Here is a 13,969-nt window from a genome sequence, read left to right as displayed (position 1 = left end):
AGCAACCGATTGAAGATTATCAGCCCATGATGTTTGAATTCCCTGATGAAGACATCATGTATCTGAAGATGAAAGATTGCGAAGAGCCTCTTGTCGAGGAAGGACCGGACCCGGATGACAAATGGACACTGATGTTTGATGGGGCTGTGAATATGAATGGTAATGGTGTTGGGGCGGTATTGATCAATCCTAAAGGTGCTCATATACCTTTTTCTGCCAGATTGACGTTTGACGTCACCAACAATGAAGCTGAGTATGAGGCTTGTATCATGGGGATAGAAGAAGCCATTGATCTGAGGATCAAAACACTTGACATTTATGGAGATTCAGCTCTAGTGGTCAATCAAGTCAATGGAGATTGGAATACGAACCAGCCGCATTTGATTCCGTATAGAGATTACACCAGAAGGATACTGACGTTCTTCAAGAAGGTGAAGTTGTATCATGTCCCCCGGGATGAGAATCAAATGGCTGATGCCTTGGCTACTTTGTCGTCTATGATCAAAATTCATTGGTGGAATCATGTGCCACATGTTGCGGTGAATCGACTCGAGAGACCTGCGTATGTGTTTGCAGCCGAGACTGTTGTGACTGATGAGAAGCCATGGTACTATGACATCAAGAATTTCCTCAAGACTCAGGAGTACCCGGAAGGTGCGTCGAAGAATGACAAGAAAACCTTAAGGAGGCTAGCTGGAAGCTTCTATTTGAATCAGGATGATGTGTTGTATAAGAGAAACTTTGACATGGTCTTGCTCAGATGCGTGGACAGACCCGAGGCAGACATGTTAATGCAGGAAGTTCATGAAGGTTCCTTCGGTACTCATGCCGGCGGACATGCAATGGCTAAGAAATTGTTGAGAGCGGGTTATTACTGGATGACTATGGAATCCGATTGTTTCAAGTATGCTCGGAAGTGCCATAAGTGTCAAATTTATGCTGATAAGGTGCACGTACCACCAAGCCCTCTGAATATCATGAATTCGCCTTGGCCGTTCGCCATGTGGGGCATTGATATGATTGGGAAGATTGAGCCTACTGCTTTGAATGGACATCGCTTCATCTTGGTTGAGATTGATTATTTCACCAAGTGGGTAGAAGCAGCTTCCTATGCTAACGTTACCAAACAAGTGGTTACCCGATTCATCAAGAAAGAAATCATCTGTCGTTATGGAGTTCCTGAGAGAATCATCACTGACAATGGTTCGAATCTCAACAACAAAATGATGAAAGAGCTTTGCAAAGATTTCAAGGTTGAACATCACAATTCTTCTCCCTACAGACCGAAGATGAATGGTGCTGTGGAAGCGGCAAACAAGAATATCAAGAAGATTGTGCAGAAGATGGTTGTTACGTACAAGGATTGGCATGAGATGCTGCCTTTCGCTTTGCATGGGTACCGTACCTCAGTACGTACGTCGACCGGGGCAACCCCTTACTCCCTTGTGTATGGTATGGAAGCTGTCCTACCTGTTGAAGTGGAGATTCCTTCTCTGAGAGTTTTATTGGATGTCAAGCTGGACGAAGCCGAGTGGATTCGAACAAGGTTTAACGAGTTGAGCCTTATCGAGGAGAGACGGCTAGCAGCTGTATGTCATGGACAGTTGTATCAGCGAAGGATGAAACGAGCCTTCGATCAGAAAGTGCGTCCTCGAAGCTATCAGATCGGTGATCTAGTTTTGAAGAGGATCCTCCCTCCCGGTACAGATAACAGGGGCAAATGGACTCCTAATTATGAAGGTCCGTATGTTGTGAAGAAGGTCTTCTCCGGTGGAGCCTTGATGCTTACAACTATGGATGGTGAAGATTTTCCGTCTCCTGTCAACTCAGATGTAGTCAAAAAATACTTCGCATAAATTGACCCGCTGGACAAAAAAAAAAAAAAAAGAGTCCAGGCAAAAAATGGGCATCCCGTCGAACCAAAAAACAGAAAGAAAAGGTTCGGGCAAAAATTAGGGATAAAATGAAAAGAATTTGTACACCCGGTAAGTCGAAAACCCGCAAGGGCGGCTTAGGCAAAAATGGGTATCCCGGTGGATTGAAAACCCGAAAGGGCGATCCAGGCAAAAATTAGGGATTAAAGCAAAGGCTACAGTCTGAGTTGTCTGTGCTTCATCAAGCTTTGTCGTCTGCCATCTCGAAAGATGTGATCCGTCCAGTCATTCTTCTCAGAAAGCAAGGAGTTGGGAGGAAAACTGATGATCCATGAGTTATAACAGAATTAGGAAATAGTGGATGCCGTGTTCACATTGCCATTAGGATAGATTTTTCCTTTTTATACGCAATTACCTCTTTCTAGGAATTGCTTCCTAATGTATTGGCCTCTTCAGGCACATTTTCAATCAATAAAAAATCGTTATTCAGATAAATAGCTCTTGTTTTTATTTTTACTGTTTTGTTTGCAAAATGTCCGAATTTTTGATAAGCATTGCATATAAAAAACATGAAGGCTACACAACAATGTGCAGAATGATAAAACATTTGAAAATCATTTTGAATATTGAGGACACTTGAGCGTATTTTGTCCATGTATCCCCTGGGGGCATTTTTTTGTGCTGTTTTTTCAGATTGGCATCTGTGAGGACGTTTCCTCAACAGATATTTTCCCCAAGCAAGTTTGGAAGCTATCAGAGTTATGTTCCCCCGCAAAGACGTCTGTGGATGGTGCCTTCTATTCTCCAACAGATCTAAGGATTGCCTATCCCCAGCCGGCCTGTATTTGCCGATTTCCTCCCCGAGCGAGGCAGGTTCATTGAAATTTATCTCCAACATTTATCCTACCTGTGGACTGAAGGATATCCCTAGCGGAGTTTACCCTTCCCCAGCAGCAAGTGCTATTCTTCAACATAAGTGTGAAGTCGTTTCACCATTCCTCAAGCAGAGTTCCCCGCATAATATTTCCCCAAGAGGAGTCTCCCCACAGAGTCAGAGTATCTGATCATTTCGGCTCCCCAGCCAGGGTTCATTTACATTTTGCATGTAGTAATCATTGCATCCACAAACTGCGTAGCATTTCCATTCCATATGGAGCATTACGCCATAGAAAAATTCAAACATATGCATTCATGTGTTAACCTCACCAGACCATATCCCCGGCAGAGGCGGATCATTTCATTCAACATCAGCACAGCAAGTCTGCTACAATTGCTTCGACAGCATTCAGAATTGGTTATCCCCACAGAGGTTTATTTCCTCACCCGATGGTGACAGAAAGTTTGTTTCTCCCCAGTGAGACCCCCAGCAAGTGGTCAACCTTGCCTTGACATATCTAAGATGTCACTCTTATGATACCGGTAAGTGTCATGCCAGCACCCGCGTGTGTCATCATTTTTGGTGTCAGTAAACGCCATTGTTTCGGTGTCTGTAAACATCGAGTATTTTCTCTCCAGTCATCAGTAAATGTCTGGTCATCTTTGTTTGGTGTCGGTAAACACCATTGTTTCGGTGTCTGTAAACATCGAATTTCTCATTCCCAGTCATCAGTAAATGTCTGGTCATTGTTTTTGGTGTCGGTAAACGCCATTGTTTCGGTGTCTGTAAACATCGAGTCTCACCCCAGTCATCGGTAAATGTCTGGTCATTTTGATGTCGGTAAACATCATCTTTCGATGTCGGTAAACATCGAGTCTTTTCCTTAGTCATCGGTAAATGTCTGATAAATCCCCAGCTAGAAATTCCCAGTAGAGTCATCTGTAAATGTCCTATCTGGTTTCCAGTTGCAAATATTTGTATCTCCCCAATAAATTTCTCATTCCCAGTCATCGGTAAATGTCTGGTCATTTCTTTGGATGTCGGTAAACATCATCTTTGGATGTCGGTAAACATCGAGTCTCATCCCAGTCATCGGTAAATGTCTGGTCATCGCTTTGTTTCCTTGTTTGATAAAATCAAGATCCCCAGAAGTCGTCGGTAAACGTCTTGTCTGGTTACACCACAAAGATTTTGTTCCTCCCCACGTGGAGATGCCATCAGTAAATGGCCCAGTTTTCTTCGATATCGGTAAATATCGAATTCCCAGTTGCAGTAGCCATCGGTAAATGGTCTTGCTAAGCCGCCATCGGTAAATGGTCTTGCTGAAGTTGATATCGGTAAATATCAAGGTTCCAGTTCTAACCATCGGTAAATGGTTTTGTTTTTCAGAAGTTTTATTTTCCCCAGCCACCATCGGTAAATGGTCTCGCTGAAGTTGATATCGGTAAATATCAAAGTTCCAGTTCTCTAACCATCGGTAAATGGTTTCGCTTTCTTGAAGCTGTCAATTGCAGTCGTCATCGGTAAATGACGTGGTCTTCTTTGTATCATATCCAGTCTGTGCAAATTCTACGGTTCTTTGGTATTCAATCCCTGTTTACCCTGAAAGTCTGACAGCCGTTGCTCTCATCCATTCGGGTCCCAGCTGATTGAATAGGGGCAGCTGTAGCACCTCAAATTTGCACCTATCATTGCACATACATTTTCATACTAGGTCATAGCATATCATGATCCATTGCATAGCATTTGCATTGTCCCTCAGTTGCCTCAAGAGCAAGCAATCAAGAATTAGATCAAACTAATCTCCTGATCAGTCAACCAAGCAAGCAAAGGAATTTCTCATTGAATCAAGGCCTTGGGGTTTGTCCAACAAGTTCACATGGCTTGGAGGTCTATTTGAAGTGTTCATGTCAAGGGTTGAAGGCTCAGAGGTCATCAGTTCATATACAGACAGTCAAAACCCTAAAAAAGTCAACTGTCAGTCAAAGCAGTGGATGGTGGTCATTCTTGTGGAATTTGGGCACCATGATCAATAATCAAGAGTTCATACAACTTGGGACATCATTTGAAGTCAAGTTCTCAAGGAATTAGGGTTTGGAAGTCATCAGTCAATGCATAATCAGTCAGAAACCCTAAAAGTCAACTGTTGGTCAACTGTCCATTTAATCAGTGATTGGATGATTGGAATTGGTTTGTGAGAGTTCATTCATGTCCAATTAGTCATCATATATCATGCCAAACACCATCATGGAGGAATTTGAAGCCAGATCATGAATTCCCAAAATGGAAACTGGGCCTGTAACTGAAACTTGCCATAAATGGAAGGTCTTGATCCTCAAACTTACATTTTGATACAAGCCTCAAATGAATTTTTGCCCAACATGAAAGTTGAGGATCTTGTTCTCCCATTTCCAAAAAGTCCTAGAACTCTCAATTCCCATGTGTGGTTGGCAAGTTATGATCGAATCGATTTCAGAAAATCTTGAACTTCAAAGGGCCATATCTCTCAAACCGTTTGGCCAATTTTGGTGGGGTTTTTTCCTACAAGTCACATTTGATCCCCTCTTTCCAAAAATATAAATTTCATGAGCCAAAACTTCACCAATCAAAATGGCATATTTTGACTTTTCTCATTTAAATGCAAGTTTGACCAAGAGTTGACTTTTTGATATAAACATTTTTTCAACATTTGGCCAATTGGGAAAGCTCAGAAATGTCATTTAGAAGGTGTTTGCAAAGTCAAAATATGCAGTACATGAGGCCATTGTTTGGTTGCTTGAATTGTAAGAAAGGTACAATTTCACCATACTTGTCCATGCTTCCACCATGCCTTGCCTTGCACCTCAAAAGGACAGCAATTATGCAGCATTTTTTTTCTGTCATTAGAGCCTCATCTTGCAGCCTAAACCAACAACAATAGAAGGCCATGCTTAGTTGCTAAAAATTGGGCAAAAGTACATGTGTTCACCATGCTTCCACAACCATACTTGTACCATGACCATAACAACATACCTCCTCATCATATTTTCTGCAGATGGAGGACAGTAGCAGCACAGTAGGCTAACCATTCCTTTCACTCATCAATAGAGTTTCACCTTTTGGCCATTCTTCAAGGGAAAAGGACTGTCAAGGGAAAGCAGAAAAAGGACAAACCAACCATACCTTGTACATGTTCCTGCTGCCATTTTGAACTGCATTTTGGCCTTACCACAATCACCTTCACTCTTTGGCCAACGATGCTCTTACCCTTTGGCACATTTTTTCTGTCAAAAAAACCTGGCCAGACTACAAAGGAGATGGAAGCAACAAAATACAGCATAGGCAAGCATCCATCCTGCCAAGCCATACCACAAACCACAAGACCACAAACCCTTGGCATTTTCTCTTAAAAAAACCTGTCAAAACTCCCATTAAACAAAACCAGCAGCAGCATCAAACACATGATACAGTAGGAGGCATTGGTTCTCTCACTCTCTAAAAATCACACTTTGCTACTGGCATTTCATTTTCTCCTGTCAAAAACAAAAAGCACCAAAACCTGGCCAAACCACAGAGAAACATAGAGCAGCAAATGAAAAAAAACACCATGTTCCTGTCATGAGAAAAAACTGCCAACAGCATACACTCTCTCAACTGACCTAACTATTTGCATCTCATTTTTCTTCTGTCCAAAACCAGTAACAAACCAAACACTTCTCACTCATTTTTCCAACCTCATCCTTGCTTGCTTGGATTTTATCATTGGCTGTCAAACAAAAACACACAAAATGAACTAAACTAGCTTGGCCAAATACCATTTTTCCTCACCATTTCCTGTCATAAAACAGCAGCAGCATACCACTCCCCCTCTCAAAATTCACTTGGCTCTTGGCATTTCTTTTTTTCTCTGCAAAACTCAAAACCAAAAGCATCCATCCAACAATAGAAGCATGTTTCCCTCATCCTAAAGCATGACCTGGCTATTTTGCATTTCAAAAAAAACCTGTCAAACTCAAAACCAATCTCACTCACTCATTCAAACCCTCCCACTTGCATTTTCAAAACCCTGCTAGCAACACCCAACAGGAGGAGAACAAAAGTTGGTTTGGTTTGAGGCACTTTGTTCCAGCATTTTCCAACATAACAAACACAAAACCAACATAACAAGGAATGGACATTCTCTCAAGCATCACAATGGCCAGGCCTTGTACTGTCACATGAAACAGTCCCAACCAACTTCACATTCCCAAAAGACTTTGCTTTTGCCCATCAAGAAAAGCCAATCCCAAAACTGCTTTCATTGAGCTTTTGGCATTTCTCCAAACCTGTCCAAACTTCATAAGACTTAAGCCTTGCACTGCTTTGACCATCCATTCACCATTACCAAACACTGCTAGCAGCCACTTGGTCAAGAGAAAAACACAAAAACTCACTCAAGGCCAACTTCATCATTCATCAAAAACACAAAAAACTCATCCATGACAGTCCAAGATTGATGCCAAAACAAGCCATCTCAAGCAAAACAACCTTCATCATTCATCATTGGGCTAAAGCATCAGTTTCAGGCTAAGAAGACCAAAACCACACTGTTTCTCATTCTGCTTCAAAATTGGTAAAATTCGACTTTCACCATTCTAAAATCCATGCTATGCTTATTGTAGTTCCCTGTATGCTGATTCTGTTGATATTTGAATCGTGTGAAATGGTCTTGTATTGAGTGAGAATTTTGATTCTTAAACTTCATGTTTGAATATGTCCTTGATCATTTCTTATTGCCTAGCTCGATTTAATGAAAACCATGGTGGGATTCATACTGCTTGTTGTTTGATGATCATTTTGGTATATGCCATTGCTTTGTTTGGAGAAGAATTGGTTGGGTCGAATTTGAGAGGGATGAGTGTTGTTTCCTGTAGCAGAAACCCTAGCCTTCCAATGCATTTTCCAGGATTTTCCTTTGTCTCACGTGTTACTGTACCCGCGCCCCAGAGCCAATCAAATCATTTCATTTTACTGGCCAAAACGCAACGTTTAAGTTAGTGAACCAGGGAATTACAAGATTGCCACCCGTGCCCTAATTAAACCATTGGATTATGTTATTTTTTTCAATTATTTCATCTAATCACTCAAACTTCCAAAAATCATAACTTGCTCATTTTTGATCCAAATTGAATGGGATTTTTTGTGTTGTGTTCATCATGATCTCTACTTTTTTATCATTATTTTTCCAGAATTTTTGGATGAGTGGTTTTTAATTGGCCTTAGGGTTTGTGACATGTGACCAAATTTTGTACACTTTGCCAAATCAATTGTGAAATGATGAGAATGTATCCAATGGTTCCCAAATTTTTTGTGCTTAAACTAGACACACTCATGGTGATTTTGGTATAAAGTTTGTGAATTTATCATTTGTGGTTTGTGAGATATGATTTTTTTAATTAGGGTGTGACAATTTGTGGCACACCATTGATGACCAACTTCATGATTTTCACTGCCATGCTTCTTGACCTCCAAATGACTTGATTTTTTGCATGGGCCTACTCTTGTATGTCTAGTTTACATGTGAATTTTCTTGGAATTATTTGTGGCATTTTCCATTTGTTTGAGATTTTTCTTCCCTGCCTAGGCAAATGTTGACCTTGTGTGACACATGTTCCCATTTCATTTGTGAAATTCTCATAATTTACTAGATGGACATGAAATTTTGCATGAGATAACTAGACATCCTCATCTTTGCCATGGTTTTGATCCCATTCATTTATCATACACCATTCTTGACTTATGATTTTTCCAAGTTGATGCATGTTTGGTTGACTTCCTTAAGCATGTTCAAAATTGCTTTGACTTTCTGATTTTCATTGACTGCTTTCCACTTGTCCAAATGGGATGAAATTTGACATGCTTACCATGCTATGTGTTAGGTTTGATCATGATTTATTTGGTGATTTTTGGAAAATGTTTAGATTGCTTTTGATGCAAGTCTTTCTGTTGACTTCTGTGAGCTTCTGTTTGTCATGCTTTGACCTAAATGGCTCATGAAATGATGATAGTGATTGATATGGATGTGAACCCAATTGGTTGTGTTTCTTGAATGTTTAAACTTGACTTTGATTGGATATCCTTTGCTGTTTTGACTTTCTCATTCACTTTTGACCCTAGGCTTGCCCTAGTGGTCCTGCTACTCACCTTTGAGTTTGTGCTTTCAGGTTGACCATCAAATGGCCATTAAGACCAATTCTTTTGATTGAGCTTACTCAAGTATCATTGTCTAACCTATTTGTTTTGTAGGTGGCTTGGCTCACATGCCCTAAGCCTTGTGCCTTGCACATCCTTGTGCCCTCTAATTGACTGTTGGTGTCTGTTTCTGTCTGTTTTGTTTGAAGTTGCATACTAACATCTGCTTGACTGTTTCAGGTGCTTTAGTTGCTTAGTTCCTTGTGAACTTTTTGCTTTGCTTTGCTTGTATAAGCAATTTGCATTGAGGTATGCTTCTAGTCTCCATGTAGTCTGGAAGACCTGGCCTGTTACTTGGCCAGGCAACTGTCTGAAGCCCTCCTTAAGAGGCAATGTTTGTGGATGTTTAACTTTGTCCTTGCATAGAGTCAAAGTCCTCCTAAGTGAAGAGGCAATTGGTGGAAGGTAGGGATATGCAATCTATCCCCCACTATTCAGTGTGTCATCTGCTTTGCTCACACCACTGTGTTGATGCATTGCAGATACGAACCCAAGATCTTGTACAACTGTACAGTTGAGTCAGTTTTAAACGTGTAGAAGGGTTCCCACTTTCTGAACCCACACATTCTTGTTTTGAGCTCTCCCAGGCCAGGGATAAGAGCTGTGAAGTCTCATCTTCACTTCATCCTTTCATCTGCTTCACCTTAGCCCCTCAATGGCAAGGTTAAGAGCAACATTCACCCAGTTCCAGAGGTTTGTTTGTCGAGGTTGATATGACCCCTTGACTAAAACCTAACCCTTGTTTGAGCCACTTGTTTGTGTATAGCGTGTGCTATCTGTGCTTGTAGGATTGTTTGACTTGCTTCCTGTGCAAGATAGGATTGTTTGACTTGCTTCCTGTGCAAGATAGGATCGTTTGACTTGCTTCCTGTGCAAGTTAGGATTAGTTTAGACTTGCTTCCTGTGCAAGTTAGGTTTTGCTTGGCTTGCTTCCTGTGCAAGTTAAGTGTGTGTGGCTTGCTTCCTGTGTGAGCCATGCTTAGGATAGGTTGGCCCTTGTGCCATTTAGCTAGAAACCTTAACTTAGGGATGAATTTGCATGATAACATCTAGGCTCGAGTCGTAGTCTCCCTAGTGTTGTGTCTTCCTCTGTTATCTGGTTAGGCTAGATCCTTGTCCCTGCGTAGGGGAACTACATCGCCCTGATCTTCACACCAGATGAAGTATGTAGGCAGGAGATTGAGCTGATCTCTCCGGGCGCCCTTTTCTTTCCTTTGTGTGTGTTGTCTGACCTTTGCTAGGCTCGAGTCTGTGACTCCTTAGCATTTGCTGTCTGTCTATTTGTGTGTGTTTGACAGTTATAGGCTGAGTCCCTGACTCCCTATCAACCTGTTGTGTTGTTGTGTGCTTGGAAGCCGATGTAAGTCCATCGAGTGGCATTTGGGTTCCAGTGTGTGTGTGTTTAGGTTCGGATGTCAATATAAGTCCAGTGATTGGCATTTGGGCTCCATGTTTGCCTCTTTGTGTGTGTTTAGGTTCGGATGCTGACATAAGTCCAGTGATTGGCAGTCGGGCTCCATGTTTGCCTATGTTTTGTCTGTTTGTGTGCGTGTCAGCCGAGCTACGAATGCTCTGATTCTTCTCTCGTCCGAGAAGATACGTATGCATAGGATGCGACATCCTAGTGAGCATGTGTCGTTTCCCCAGTCCGAACTACTTCGACTCTGATGTCTATGCTTGATAGACTAAGTAGGCCCAGAATGCGACATCCTGCCGAGTTCAGTTTCAGTCAGTCTCTTTTGTCTCTTTCAGCCGGTGTGTGTGAATATTTGAGCAGTGTTTAGCAACCAATTTTCCTTTCTAGTGTGCGTGGATCCCGTAGAGTACTACGGATGCGTAGGGGTGCTAATACCTTCCCTTCGCATAACCGACTCCCGAACCCATTCTCTTTGGTCGCGAGACCATGTTCTTTCCCAGGTTTACTCTGAGCGTTTCCTTTCCCTCTTGTGGGATAAATAACGCACGGTGGCGGCTCTGTTGTTTCTTTCTTTTCCCGCCGGTTTTTCGCGTGATGCGACAAGATGGAACACTTATTAGTATTGAAGTTGAATATGTTGCACATATTAAAACGAGCATTTGCAGCTCAGAAAATAAATCACCTTATGAAAAGAGAATGATTACAAAATTATATTCTGAATGGACTCATAGATGATATGTGATTATTACAGTAGTTTCGATACTATAAAATAGGTTTGGGATGCTCTAAAAAAAGTGTGACACGAAGAAGCTAGAGCAAAGGAGTATACAGGTAGTCGCTATCACAAGTATCAAATGATATAGATGAAAGATTCATGGAGACTCAATGTCACGAACTTCAAAATATTTCTTATGATATCATCACAAAAGGTATGTGTTTACATGAACCATTTTAAATTTCCTTTATTATTGACAAGCTGCCCCGTAGTTTGGAAGTTTGTAAAATTATGCTTAGCTGCAAATTAAAAGAATTTTTTATTTAGAGTTTGATTATTTTCCTGAAGAAGAATCTTAGAAACATGATCAAAGAGAAAAAGTCTTGGTTGTTTCAAACAACAAAAAGAAATTCGGTGTACTTCTGAAGTCATTTGGAAAATATTAAAGACCCAGAACCACAATGTTGGGAACCGAATTAAGAATGGGAATCCTTCAAGGGCCCCAATTACTCTAATTGATAGGCAACAACCAACATCATAACAAAATGACACTGATGTTTTCTCTTAATTCAATTGTGAAAAACTAGGTCATATGATTAAAAATGTAAGATCAAGCTTGAACCTCGTGTTGCTCCTAATGCACATGCTAACCTGACTGATGAGCAATTTATTGCTTTGATCACTGAAATCAACGTGATTGATGAGTCTGATGGTTGGTGGTTAGACATTGACTCCTATCGTCATGTTTGTTATGACCGTGCAATGTTTAAAACATACACGAATAAGAAAGTGTTATTGGGAGTTGGCCACACCACTAATGTTGTCGGTATTGGAGAAGTGGAACAGAGTCCACCTCTGAAGAAACTGTAATCTTGAAGGATGTCATGTATAGTTTAGAGATTATAAAGAATCTTGTTTCTGATTTTCTTCTGAACGAGACATGGTTTAGTCAGTCTACTGGGGTAGATTTGTACACAATCACTAAAAATAATATTTTTGTGAAACTGCTATGTTTAAGACTTTTGCGTATGAAATTGAAATTCTATTTAGTAACAGGATTAAGAGAATTCGTAGTGATAAGAAAATTGAATATTATTTTAGTTTATTTAATAAATTTTATAAATAACATTGAATTGTACATGAAATGATTGCACCATATTCTCCTGAAATGAATGGTAAAACAGATAGAAAGAATAAAACTCTTACTGAACTAGTTGTAGCTATTACGTTGAATTCTGGTGTTGCATCTCACTGGTGGGGGAAATTTTATTTATTGTTTGATATGTCCTGAATAGAGTTCCCAAGTCAAAAAGTAAGATCTTTTCTTATGAGATATTAAATAAAAGACAACCAACGTTGTCTTATTTAAGAACTTGGGATTACCTGGCTTATGTCAGAATTCTGGATCTGAAGCGAGTCAAATTCGTTAATAGAGCCTATGAATTTATTCTTTGGGTATGTGAAATTCTAGTTAACAGACTTTCGATGTCACACAAGATGTTATGACATCCGATTCTACGCAGAGATGAATGTATACAACAGGTAAATGTAAAATGCAGTAAATAACACAGAGAATTGTTTACCCAGTTCGGTGACAAACACACCTACGTCTGGGGGCTACCAAGCCAGGGAGGAAATCCACTATTAGCAGTATTAATTCAGGCCTTAAACCAATTGTTTAATCCTCTCACTTAATACCTACCCAATGCAATTTCAATCTAAACTAAGACCAGAGTTCCTACTCACTCCCTGTAACACCCCTTTTTCTACCCCAAGTTATTTAGCATATAATAAGAGTAAATAAGCACGCATATAAAGAAAAGGGTGTCACATCGACGTTTTCGAAACTTAAAACTTTCAAAACCCAACAATACACCTGGTCATTCAAAATAACACATTTCACTCATCATGAATATTCAAGCAATATGCGTTCGCAGCGGAAAATAAGGAATACTCATGTATTTCATAATATGATCCATGTCTCATACCATGATCATCTCTCAATAATCACTTCCAATAAAATAAAACACTTAATGAAATAAAGCATATCAAAATAAGATATGAGTTCAATACTACTAATCTACCCAGTGTTACATGACCAGAGCATTGACTCATTACCTAATTTCAAACTAAATACGGAAACTCTCCAGCTATTCTTGAGCGAGCTACCGTCCACCTACTCCAGCAATACTACTCTGTAGTATCTGCACGATACCCATGTAAAGGTAACATTCAAACAGAAAGGGTGAGAATTCAAATCATCATGAAATAGCATAATAAGGCACAATGAATTAAAACACAATTTAAAAATTCATCACACTTGGTATAATCACGTCAATAATATTAACCAACAAACATCTCACATATTTCAAACGTACATCGCATCCACATCAATACACGCATTCAATGATCACATAACTATAGACGACTCAATGCAAGACAATGTGACTCTATGCATGTGGTACCTCAATGTGAACTCAAAGTTTCACCGCTTTCCGATTCAATATCTAGAATCCAAGCCACGCTTCCGATCCGGACAAGACCAAAGCCCTACGTCTGTTTCCAATGAAGGATCACCGCTTAATACTACGCCTAATCCCAATTAAGGATTAACGTCTGCTACGTCTGTTTCCAATGAAGGATCACCGCTTAATACTACGCCTGATTCCAATTGAGAATCAACGTCTGCTCATGTGAACCCACAGTTTCAACACTTCCACAATGAAGTTAACCATGCTATGAATGAATGCACACATACCAACACATATGCAATTAAGACCATCTATCTACCGTCTTAACATCCCACATATCACCATGACTCACAATTGGTACATATACACATCCATAACAACACATCAATTACGATTACATATACA

This window comes from Lathyrus oleraceus, chromosome 7 (genome assembly GCF_024323335.1).
Source record: "Lathyrus oleraceus cultivar Zhongwan6 chromosome 7, CAAS_Psat_ZW6_1.0, whole genome shotgun sequence".
In the NCBI taxonomy this organism is placed as follows: Eukaryota; Viridiplantae; Streptophyta; class Magnoliopsida; order Fabales; family Fabaceae; genus Lathyrus; species Lathyrus oleraceus.
Note: the sequence above shows the minus strand (reverse complement) of the source record.